A 13864-nucleotide genomic window follows, 5' to 3' on the forward strand; every position below is an offset into this window, starting at 1 on the left:
AGAAAGTAGTCATGAAGGAAATTAAAATGGTTAGATCGGGTGATTTATCCTATATCTGATAGTTCATGGGTCAACCTGGTGCAGGTGTGCAGTGTGTCATTTTCAAAGAAATATTTATTTTCCCTACCTTTATCGACCAAATGCTCGATAATTACGAGAAAAACATTTTATTACTTCTTTGATGGATACTCAGGATATAATAAAATAGCCATAGCACTGGAGGATCAAGAGAATATTACTTTCACATGCCATATGGTACCTATGCATTTAGACGAATGTCGTTTGGGCTGTGTAACACTCCAGCTACCTTCCAAATATGCACGATGGCCATTTTTCAGATATGGTGGAAGAATGTATGGAAATATTTATGGATGATTTCTCCGTCTCAGGTGATGATTTCAACCGATGTCTCGGTAATTTATCCAAGGGACTGAAATGATGTGAAGAAGCCAACCTAGTACTAATTTGGGAGAAATTCCATTTTATGGTAACCAAAGGAATAATGTTGGGTTACAAAATTTCATGTCAAGGTATTGAAGTCGATAAATACAAGGTAGAATTAATCGTAAACCTTCCCCCACCTACCAACGTGAGAGGTGTACGCAGTTTTCTTGGACATGCATGGTTCTACAGGCGGTTCATAAATATTTTTCTCAAATTTCTAAACCCTTGTGTCTTTTACTTCAAAAAATCATCCATTTGAATTTACTAATGGTTGTCTGAATGCCTTTACAGATTTGAAGAAAAAACTTTCAACAACACCAATTGTTGTCCCACCTGACTGGAATGGACCTTTTGAGCTCATGTGCGATGCTAGTGATTATATTGTCGGAGCGGGCTAGGGCAACAGAAAAGTAAAATATTTCATGTTATCTACTAAGCGAACCGTACTCTTAATGATGCACAAGTAGGCTATACCACCACTGAAAAAGAACTTTTAGCAATAGTATTTGCATTTGATAAGTTTAGGCCATATCTAATAGGCACTAAGGTAATTGTGCATACAGGCCATTCTAACATTAAATATTTGATCAACAAAACTAATCCGATGGATATTATTACTACAAGAGTTCGATTTAGAGATTAATTATAGAAAGGGTATAGAAAATCAAGTAGCAGATCATTTGTCTAGACTAGTTAATAAAACTGATTGTCATGACATAACAGAAATTCAAGAGGATTTCCCTGATGAGAAAATTTTATTTGTCACGGCTGTACCGTAGTATGCTGACAAAGTTAACTTTCTTTATAGTGGTATTGTTCCTCATGATTTATCTAGCCAGGGCCAAAAAAATTTGACATGATGTGCAACACTATTACTGGGATGAACCGTTTCTATTCAAGCAATGTGGAGACCAAATAATCCGAAGATGCGTCCCAGAAGAAGAGCATAAGGAAATTTTACTTTAATGTCACTCATCACCGTATGGAGGGTAATTTAGTGGAATGAGAACAGCGGCGAAAGTACTTCAATCCGGATTCTATTGGCTAACCTTGTTCAAAGATGCGCATGAATTCTACAAGTCATGTGATAGATGCCAACGAATAGGAAACATATCTAAACGACATGAGATTCCATGGAAAAATATTCTGGAGGTTGAACTTTTTGACGTATGGGGAATAGACTTCATGAGAACCTTTCCCACATCCTTTGGAGATTTGTACATCCTCTTGGTGGATTATGTATCTAAATGGGTTGAACCCATTGCAAAACCTAAAAATGATTCCAAGACGGTGCTAAATTTTTTGCACAATAACATATTCACACGTTTTGGAACCCCACGAGCTATCATTAGTGATGAAGGCACACATTTTGATAACAAATTAATTGCCAAGAAATTGAAACGATAAGGAGTGCGACATAGGATCGCTATGGCGTATCACCCTCAGACTAATGGACAATCCGAAGTCTCTAACAGGGAAATCAAATAGATCCTTGAGAAGGTGGTCAACCAAAGTCGAAAGGACTGGTCGCCAAAGCTAGATGAAGCACTATAGCCTTATCGGACAACATTCAAGACCCCGTTGGGAATGTCCCCGTTCAAACTTGTCTATGGTAAAGAATGCCATCTACCTGTGGAACTTGAACATAAAGCCTATTGTGCCATCAAAAAGTTAAACATGGATGCTCAACTTGCTAGAGAAAGAAGACTCTTGGAACTGAACGAGATGGATGAATTCAGAGCACACGCATACGAAAATGCCCGCATGTACAAAGAGAAAACAAAACAATGGCATGGCAGAAAAATATTACCTAGGAAATTTTATTCTGGACTACAAGTACTGCTCTACAATTCGCGTCTCAAGTTATTCCCAGGCAAGCTAAAGTCACGATGGTCAGGACCGTTCATCGTACATCAAGTCCATAACAATGGAGCAATATAAATTAAAAACCGAGACGATGGTTCCATTTTCAAGGTGAATGGGCAGAGGCTAAAGGAGTATAAAGGAGCCCCAGTCCTGCGAGATAAACCGGCATCAATGGCACATGATGCCCAAGAGTTTGCCTTACTTACTTGAACAAAATTTGTTACCTAGGCAAAGAAAACTTGAATTCTGAACATAAATAAGTTAAGTTATTTTATGCACTTATTATCCGTTTTGCCTTAGTTTTGTTTATTTATTTATTGTAGGCATGCAGAGTACATATGGCAGCATGGGAGATAGTTCACGCATAACATGAAGAGAAACCCTAGGGCAAGTAATTTGGGCAGTAGAATTAAAGAGGAAAAAATCTTTTTCCCGCACTTTGCGTCCAATCAAAGATCATGCAATCAATGAAATATCTTTTCCCTCTTGTTTTGACCGAATTACCCCAAAAAAACCACCCATTAACCTTCCAGAAAAAACCACCCTCAACTTCAACTTCTTCATCGTACTTCACTCTCTCTCTCTACAGCAAGAAATTTTTTTGACAAATTTCCCCATCGCCGCTGCTAAACTCACTGCACTAAACAAGTATCATGGCCAGATCGAAGAAAAACCCAGCCCTAACATCAAGCTTTGAGCGGTTCTAAATAACCGAAGCCGAGGTACGCTTCAAAAACCTCTAAAAATGGTAAGTGTATTTAAGATGGGTTCGTCTTTCCATCAGAGAACGAAGAGCTATTCGGACCGGAGGTCATGGACGTGATTCGGAAGCACAACTAGGAGAAGTTTGCTCGTCACCCCAAAGCCGTAACACAAGCGATGGTCAGAGAGTTATATGCCTATCTCGAAGACCCATCCAACCACATGGTGTATGTCCGAGGGAAGCTCCTTCGATTTTCCCCTTCGTCACTCAACAGATACTTTAAGTTGGGGAAAGTAGAGGAGAAACATAAGAAATTTGTGGCTGAGGCAGACCAAAAACCTAATATGTAATACTTGAAGATATTTGCTTCAGGTGGCTAAGTTCGAGGAATGCGCCAACAAGGAAGAGAGTCGATCGCCGAGCTCTTAAGCCAGTGGTAAAGTTGTGGAATCATTTTCTTAAGGGCAAACTTATGCCAACAACATAATACAACCGTGCTCGTGAAAAGACTGATGCTTTTACACTCGATAATATACGGGAGAAAGATCGATGTTGGAGAACTCATCTTCAAGCAAATCCATGAGTGCGCCAAAAGAAACCGAGGCAATCTCTTATTTCCTAACTTGATAACTGCTCTATGTAGGAAAACGAAGGTTCCCGAGGAGACCTTTTAGGATTTCATCAAATCCAATTAGGATATCTCCAAAAGGAAAGTACTAAAACTGATGAGTTTCGATGACAACGCCCCAACATGAAGGTCTGGAGAGAGGAGAAAAATTTGTTGCCACAGCCAAGAAGGTAGTAGTGGTCACATACACTCGAGAAACGCATGAGAGGATCAAGCACCTTGAGAATCATATGAAGATCTTATTTGGGTACGTCAAGGCACGGGATACACAACTCAACACCTTTTTTAAGGAGTTACTTCTGATCATAATCGATAATCTGCCACCTTTCCCCAACGTCATTATAAAACACGCTGCTGGCGGTAGCACATTCCAAGCCTCGACATTGAATGTCCCCCAGAAGTACCACAGACATTCCACCACTGGCCACCCATGTCTCTCCTGTACCAGAGGAAGTCCATGGCGACACAGATGAGTTCCTCAACTCTTCCTCCTTCTCAATCTCTAAGAGCAGTAAAGAGATTTCACCCAACTTCTTCAACGATGAAGATTTCACTCCAGCCTCGACGCAACTCGAGTAAGGTCCCATACAGTCCCCCGTCCGTCAAGCAACGTCAGTCCTTGAAATAGCTCAAAGTCAAGCTCCATTTCCTACACAACCCACTCCTACTCAAGAATAACCAACTCCTGCATGAGCCCCGAGCACCAAGAGATGCATCAAGCGAACACAGGCTGTCTTTCAGCCATCACCCTCAACGATAGCAGCAGTAGACTAGGGATCAGAGAGTCCCCCTCCTTTAAATGACGCCGAATGAGGGCATATAGTCAACCACACCACCACAGTAAGCTCACATTTTAAATTTTTTATTTTTGTTCTTTTCGTATTTACATATGAATACATGTAGTTAGTTTGCATGCATTGAGGAAAATGCATCCCTCAGGTTTGGGGGAGGTATTGTAATATACTTTGTTAAAAAGTAATTGATGATATTGGTTGAAAATTTTGGTTGTCATGACATAAGCATGTTAAGTTTATTGTTTGGAATGGATTAGGGATGCCTTATGATGAATGCATAATTTGATTACCTAGGCCATAATTATTGTTAAGTATGTCTAAAGAAGAGAACCAACCCTAGGCTTGATTCTTTGAAATTTACAAACACAATTGTAGGTTATCCCTACTTAAGGTAATCAGTAAAATTTTTAGGAAAGAACTTTCTTCTTGAAGAGACATCGAAAATATTTTAAGGATAAGGTGGAACTCTCTAGTGTTTAAACCTGAAAAATAAAAGGGACACTCCTTTATGCAAGGGTACAAATAGAAAAACTCCATAAGAAATTGAGAGTTGTCGAGGCATATAAGTGAATGCAAGTAGTCACATGATGACTCTACCCGACTAGCTTGGGGGTAGAAGGTTTGCTCCCTTTCACCTAGAGTGTGGGAAGGTAGGTGTGATGAGCTGACTACCCCAAAAAAAGGTTGATAAATAACTAGGAGTATAAACTAAGTCTGACAAATAATTTGATGCCTTGACAAACCATAAGCACTTACTTTAAGTTTTCTAATTACCTTAATGCATAGACCGATTACAATCACGCACACACAATATCAAGGAATCCTGACTAGAATGAACTTGACTGATATGACCGTCAAACATGTTGAGGCCAAATTTTTTTTCTGAGGGCTAAAATCTCAAACCATGTTTTTTCTTAACACTGCTTTGCCCTGAAAATTTTTTAATTTTTTCTAGTTATTGTACATTGTTTGAGGACAAGTAATAGTTTAAGTTTGGGGGTGTAAATCTGTAAAATGACTCAATTTTTAGTCTTTTCACTTAAGTTATTCTCGTCTAAAGAAAGTATGCACAACATTTTAAATGCATTTAGTTGTATTTAGGTTACATTTGCTTGTGGTGGATAAGTTTTGATTCGGCAAGATTTATTTAGTTTAACTGATGCTGCTGAGGAGAAAGGGTTTGTGTGGATTGTTTATGTGTAGAAAATTTATAGAGGTAGAACATTTCAGTCGCGACAACATAATTTGTTAAGACCAAAGGAATAGAGAAGTTAAAGAACGTGAGGAGCAGATTTATCTCGCCAAGGCAAGGTTTATCTGGAAAGTATGAAGTGGATATGACGAAATCGCCTATGTCACAAGCTAGCTGGATGACTTCCTTCACGTGCAAGCAAGCCCTCAAAATTATGATAGTCGCCAGCCGTCTTTCCTTTTTAGTCTGGAAAAACAATAAAGGTTATTTAAGGAATCTCCACTCATACGAAACCCTCAGAGATTCCCCTCTATATATATCCAACCGTAGTCGCCAAAGAGAGAGGAAAGGAGAAAGATAGAAGATCTTTACTGAAGGTTTTAGCGAGAAACTGCATTGCTTCTCCACTATTTACCAACCGACCTTCCTTGGTGTCCTCCATAGCCAAACTGTAGCAGAGCAGTGATCAGGTCTCGAGAGAGGCTGATCACCAAGGCAAGCATAGTGCTTATCAGAATTGTCACAATAGAGCCCCTGGTTTTGGGAGTCGTTCTTCCTTTGTTCTTAATTTCTTTACGTATTTGGGGTTGTATTAAACGATGATACTTGAATGATTTTTTTATAGAACCATGATTGTCTTACTTGGTGTTAATCTTTGTGTTGCCTAGACAATTATTTTCTGCTTTATGAATGATGAAGTATGATTTGCTCTCATGACTGTTTTGTTCATTGTTTGAATATTTTACCGTGACTGTAAGGGCTTCGAGAGATTGCTGGGGTCTTGGTGAAACATGTCTTGGAAATGTGAGAGTCGAGAGATTGTCTTTTGTCTAGATAGTGATTCTTAGATTCGAGAGAATTAAGATAGATCTACATTAACAATGTAATGGATCTGGGATGGTGATGCTCTAACTTGTCTAACTTAGAGATAAGGAGCGAGTTTTAATCGACTAAAAGGGATAGACGAAAAAGTAGGATAAACGAATATTGTTCACATTGAGAGGTATAGCTACAACAACAGTCTGAAAAACCAAGGGTTATAGTTAACGCTGAGTAGTATTGCCATAGCAACCGTCTAAGAATACTTAGTAATCCTGTGGGGTAGCTTAAGCATGTCATAATAATTCATCTGGACTTAGAATGTTTGGCAATGCAAGATTAATATGAGTGCTCTGTGATAAGTCTGAATATCCGAGGTTGTTTGAATTATATTTAAATTAAAGTTTGCCTTTGTTTTGTTTTGTTTCAATAGTCTGCATATTTATTTTATCTCGATCAAACTTTTCTGCAATCATACATTATAGTATTTTCTTATTTTATTATAATACCTTTTTGGTCGAATGGGGAGGATAATTGGGTAAACTTTGAGACTCTTTCAGGCATATTTCCCATTTTACTGAGCAGTAGATACATGGAACAAAACAATGTTTGGTTATATCGGCACAAAAAATAAGATTATTATGGCGAGACTTCAAGGAGTGCACAGAAGCCTTAATAGATTCCACTTAAATTTCCTTATCAATGTTGAAGCCGAGCTCCTCATCGAGTTAGAAAAACTCTTAGATCAAGAGGAACACTTTGGAAACAACGATCGATAGTCAATTGGACTGCACAAGGTGACCGCAATACAAAATACTTTTATAGACGTGCCGTACCGCGAAAGCAGAAGAATCAAATCTTGTCACTAAAACTCACTTCAAATGATTGGTTCTATGACACACATATACTCAAGGAAGAAGCAGTTAATTATTTCATGAATATTTATGCTTGTGATGAGGAAGTGGTAGGAAAATTCCCTATTTCAGATACTTTCCGTAATTCCAGCACATCTGCAGGGCTCCATGGCTATCACTCCAAATGATACGGAAATGTTTGAAGCTCTGAAAGATATGGCCCCTCTAAAGCACCTGGCCATGATGGCCTACATGCAAAATTTTTCCAGAAGCAGGGGCACGTGGTGTCTCATTCTGTTTGCAGCATGGTTAAAATGGTCTTTGCAAGAGGTGATATTGAAGCGATATAAATAAAACCGTGATTGTTTTAATCCCAAAAATAGAAGCTCCAGTAACTTTTGTTGATTTCCGCCCCATCAGCCTATGCACTGTCATGTATAAGCTCATCACCAAAATCATCGTTCGTCGCATTAAACACTTGATGCATATCTTAATCATGCCGAATCAAACGAGTTTTGTCGTTGGGCGCTCTATTATAGAAATGTTGAACTATGTTTCGATATAACAATTTAAGGCAAAATGGTTTTGGACTTGAATTGAATTCACAAAATGTATTTGACTTAATTGAATTTATTCAAAATTTACAAAAATAATTCAAAGTTCTTTTAATTTAAAATTGAGCACAAAATGTTTTATGATAGTAAATTACTATTCGAACAGTAAATCACTGTTTGAACAGTAACCTGCGCTCAAAAATTCCAGTATGTAAAAGGGGAACCGATTCCCCCCAAGGGGTATCGATTCCTCACGTTCATCAGCCCAACGGTCATAATATTTGAATATTATGAAGGGTATCGATTCCCTATTAAGGGGTACCGATTCCCCCATTCTGGGCAGCTATTTTTACAGAAAAATCATTCCCAAACGGCTCTAAAACATCCCCAAGGCTAGATATGACTTAAAACACATTCCAAGCTATAAATACAAGCTAAGGACACTTGAAGAAGAAAGAGAACAACTATCCAAGTAATCAAACACAAGAGAAGTTTTTCATTCTTATTTCATCTTTCTCTTGTAAATATTTGTTCTTGTGAGCTAATTCTTGTAAACACCTACCTTAGAGAGGTTTTATTGTTTACATATTTTATCCTTTTGTAAAGGGGAAATGTTCTAGCTTAGCCCGTGTAAAAGCTAGGGAAAGGTTCTAGTTTAGCCGGGAAAAACTAGGGAGTGTAAGGTCATCTCTTTGTCCTCAAAAGAAAGAACAATTAGTGAATTTGTTGAAAAATCCTTAGTGAGGAGCTAAGGTAGTGGACGTAGACTTTGATTGAGAAAGTCAAACCACTATAAATCGTTGTGCAATTCTCTATCTTTCAATCTCCTTACTCTCTAAACAAAAACCGTTCCGACCCTCTTTGCAAATCGTTCCGGTTGTCGTTTCGAGCTTCCGAAAATCCTAACAAAAATATTATTATAAATCAGGAGGTAATCCACTCTATGCGGTAACTCAAGACAAAACAAGGTTGATGGCAATTAAAGTGGATCTCGAAAAAGCTTTCGACCGTCTCCGATGGGATTTCATCCAAGATTCGCTCAGTGACGTTGGCTCCCAATCAGCACCATCTGAGTCATAATGCATTGTATCACTTCGTCCTCTATGCAAATCCAATGGAATGGTGAATACACTCCAGATTTTAACCCACAATGGGGTATCCGACAAGGTGACCCTCTTTCTCCATATATATTTGTTTTAGCAATGGAAAGACTCGGTCATAGCATTCATAAATGCGTCGAAGGAGATTGGAAGTGCTTCTCTTTTTCCCGACAAGGACTTCTGTTGAATTAATCGATCGATGGAATCGGCCAAGAGGGGGTGAATTGGCAATAAAACTTTTGGTGGAACCTTTTGCAGAAAATTGAAAGTAATTGCACAGCGATTTATAGTGGTTCGACTTTATCACCAAAGTCTACGTCCATTACCTTAGCTATCCGCACTAAGGATTTTCCAACAAATTCACTAATTTGTTCTTTCTTTTGAGGCCAAAGAGATAACCTTACAACTCCCTCAAGATATACCCCAATTCTTAAGACACTTTTTTCTCATAGAGAAGATTACAAATTTGCAAACTTACAAGAAAAACCTCACAGGAAATATGTTTGCAAATTCTAGAAAAAGAAAGAACACTCAAGAATAAATACATTGAGCACAATAAGTTTTCTTGAAAGCAAAATGAATATTGAATGAAAAATAGGCTTGAAATGCTCAAACTTGAGGTTTGATGCTTTCTCTTTGATTCTCTCTTGATTCTAGTTGCTTGATGTTTCTTGTTCTTGATCAATGGCTTCTAAGCTTGTTTAAATACACCTTCAAATGATTCTGAACGTTGGGGATGCTTAGTGGAGTCAATATAGCCGTTTAAGTGTGAAAACAATTAATAAAATCAGTTGGGAGCGTTAGTGCATCGATGCATACCCATGGTGCTCGGTGCATAAGTGTAAAATTCAAATATTTTGACTGTTGGACCCTTAGTGCATCGGTGCACTAAGAGTGCATCGATGCATAAAATGCATTCGATGTTTTGAAAAAGCCTGAGTGCTTTTGATGACAACACAATTAAATCAAAAATATTACTAATTTTCAAAATCATATATATTTTTTTAAATTCGAAATTCAAAGAAAAAAATCTTGAAAAATTGTTTGTTTTTTATGAAATTGGCAGTAAAATCTAGTCTAGAACCAACAAACAATCAATACCCGATATGTTCATCCTAAATATTACCTTGAAAATTTGGATTGAGAGGGATGAGGAGTTGTTTTGCACGATTTAATGATATAAGCAGGTTTTGAAGATGAAAAGCACGAAGAAACTGATGATTTTCCAATGATTTTGAGCAAGAGGAGGATTTAGAGTGAGAGAGGGACGAACAGCGGGAGAGTTTTTAGTTTTAGGGTATGAGAAAATGAAGAAAATGAGGCATTTTAACCCAAAACCCGACGGATGCATCGATGCATGGCTCTTGTACATCAATGAACATTCAAGGGCATGCATCGGTGCATCAGCTGATGTATCGATGCACATTCCAAGGGATGCATCGGTGCACTGTTAAGTGTATCGATGCATTAAGCACAAAATTGTCATAAATCTGTTTTAAAAACTGAAAATGCTAAATTAATTGGCTCTAGTGGTATTGTCAACTCATATATCAAAAATTAATTATGTTCAATCAATCAAATTTATCTTTAAACAACATTTGAACATAAAATTAATTTTCACCAAATAACATAAACTCCCCCTAACTAATAGCAATAAATGCAATAAAAAATTATCATTATAAGCATTTTTTTTATTTATTCTTAAAAGTGCTAAAATTATTTTAAACACTAAGTGAAGATAGGTCTGTTAAACCTAATTCTCTCCTAAGTGTCCAAAATCTTTCCTTATCTAAGGGTTTTGTAAAAATATCCGCTAATTGGTGCAAAGTATCAACAAATTCTAGAACTACATCTTCCTTAGCGACATGGTCTCTAATGAAGTGATGTCGTATTTCAATATGTTTAGTTCTAGAGTGTTGAATAGGATTTTTAGTGAGAAGAATAGCACTAGTATTGTCACACTTGATAGGAATAGTAACTACTTCAATTCCATAATCAAAAAGTTGTTGTTTCATCCATAAAACCTGTGCACAACAACTACCAGCTGAAATATATTCCGCTTCAGTGGTAGATAATGCGACACAATTTTGTTTCTTTGAAAACCAAGAAATCAGCATATTTCCAAGGAATTGGCAAGTACCGGAGGTTCTTTTCCTATCTAATTTTTATCCTCCATAATCCGCATCTGAGAAGGCATGCAAGCTAAAGCTAGAGTCTCTAGGATACCAAAGTCCTTTACTAGGAGTGTCCTTAAGGTATCTAAAGATCCTCTTAATAGCTAGTAAATGTATTCTTTAGGACATGATTGAAATCTAGCACATAAGAAAACATTAAACATAATGTCCGGTATACTTGTAGTTAGATAGAGAAAAGAACCAATCATTGATCTATATAATTTAACATCCACACATTTACCTTCTTCATCTAACTCAAGCTTTGTTGATGAGCTCATTGGAGTGTCATAAGGTTTCCCATTTTCCAGCCCAAACTTCTTGAGCATATCTTTGACGTATTTAGCTTTATTGATGAAGATGCCATCTTTTCTTTGCTTGATTTGGAGTCCCAAGAAAAATGAGAGCTCCCCCATCATGCTCATCTCGAATTCACTTTGCATTAGCTTAGAAAATTCTTGGCAAAGAACATCATTAGTATAACCAAATATTATATCATCAACATAAATTTGAACTACTAACAAATCTTTACCTTTATGCTTTAAAAACAATATAGTGTCAACCTTTCCTTTTGAAAAACCTTTTTCAATTAAAAAATTTGACAATCTTTCATACCAAGCTCTAGGAGCTTGTTTTAAACCATAAAGCACTTTTGTCAATTTAAGAACATGATCCGAAAATTTCGAATCTTCAAAACCTGGAGGTTGTTCCACATACACTTCTTCTTTTATAAAACCATTTAAAAATGCACTTTTAACATCCATTTGATATAATTTAAATTCATGAAAACATGCAAATGCTAATAGTATTCTAATTGCTTCCATCCTAGCTACGGGAGTGAATGTTTCATCATAGTCTATGCCCTCTTCTTGAGTATACCCTTGAGCAACAGTCTAGCCTTGTTTCTCACTATTACCACTTTCATCAAGCTTATTCCTAAATACCCATCTAGTACCTATAGTAGATTTATTACTAGGCCTTTCAACTAATGTCCATACTTTACTTCTCTCAAATTGATTTAATTCTTCTTGCATAGCCATAATCCAATGTTCATCATTTAACGCTTCTTTAATATTCTTAGGCTCTATGAATGAAATAAATGCAACATAATTACAAATATTTCTAAGAGAAGATCGAGTTGTTACCCCTTTGGATGGATCACCTATAATCTCACCATCCTTGACATAGTTGTACTCTCTTGGATAAGATAATTCCCTTTCTTCAATGGTTGGATTCTCGAGAGGATCATGAGTTTCCTCATCTTTCGTTTCTTCCTTTGATGATGATTCTCCAACGTCATGTCTAACGTCATTTGTATTTATAATACCTACATCATCATTAACACAAGAATCCTTCCTCGTAAGGAGATTATCATCGAAAAAAACATGTATAGACTCTTCTACAACTAAAGTTCTTTTATTAAATACTCTATAAGCTTTAGAATTTAAGGAATATCCCAGAAAAATTCCTTCATCACTTTTAGCATTAAATTTGCCAAGGTTTTCTTTACCGTTGTTTAAAACAAAACATTTACATCCAAAAGGATGAAAATAGCTAATGTTAGGCTTTTTATTTTTGAAAATTTCATATGGAGTTTTCTTTAAAATTGGCCTAATCATTACTCGATTTACAACATAACAAGCGGTATTTGTGGCTTCCGCCCAAAAATATTTTGGCAAATTATTTTCACAAAGCATGGTTCTAGCTATTTCTTCTAAAGTTTGATTTTTCCTCTCAACAACTCCATTTTGTTGAGGGGTTCTAGGTGCTGAAAAATTATGGCTAATACCATTAGAATTACAAAACTCATTAAATCCAAGATTTTCAAATTCAGCCATGATCACTTCTAACACTAGTGATAGAGTAACCTTTTCGTTTTGGATTACTTTTGAAAATGTGATGAAATTTTCTAATGCTTCATCTTTAGTACTTAAGAATAGAACCCAAGTATATATAGAATAATCATCTACCAAGACAAATGCATATTGTTTTCCACCCAAGCTAGTAGTCCTAGTTGGATCAATTGTAATACTCTACTAGTTGACACATCATTAATGGATTTAAAAGAAATTTGCTTTTGTTTTCCTTTAGCACAAGCATCACAGATTTTATCATAATCAAATTTAAGCTTAGGCAACCCTCTTACTAAGTCTCCTTGAATTAGTCGTTCCAAAACACTCATACTAGCATGTCCTAGTCTCCTATGCCATAACCAAATATCATGTTCATCCTTAGCAACTAGGCACAAATTAGTCATATCAATAGAGTCTAAATGCACCATGTATATGTTTCCTATTCTATGACCAACAAGCATAACCCGATTAGATGCAATGTCAATGGCTTTACAACCATTAATTTCAAACATGACATTGAATCCCTTATCGCATAATTGACTAATACTCAATAGATTATGCTTTAATCCATTCACATATAACACATTTTTAATTTGTATGGAAGATGTATTACCTATAGTACCAATACCTTCAATGTGACCTTTTGAATTATCACCAAAAGTCACTTCTCCTCCATTTTTGACGTTAAGCTCTATGAACCAGCTTTTATCTCCAGTCATGTGTCTCGAGCATCCACTATCAAGGTACCATGAATTTGGATTTGTTTCCTGTGCCTTGTAGCAATGCTCCTTTTCCTACAAACTTAGATTAATTTCTAATTTTTGGTACCCAAATTCTTTTGGGTCCATATTCATTAGTTTCTAAAATCCTTGTCCCCTTAGGTATC

This window comes from Hibiscus syriacus, unplaced genomic scaffold (assembly GCF_006381635.1).
Source record: "Hibiscus syriacus cultivar Baekdansim isolate YM2019G1 unplaced genomic scaffold, ASM638163v2 tig00111201_pilon, whole genome shotgun sequence".
Taxonomy (NCBI): Eukaryota; Viridiplantae; Streptophyta; class Magnoliopsida; order Malvales; family Malvaceae; genus Hibiscus; species Hibiscus syriacus.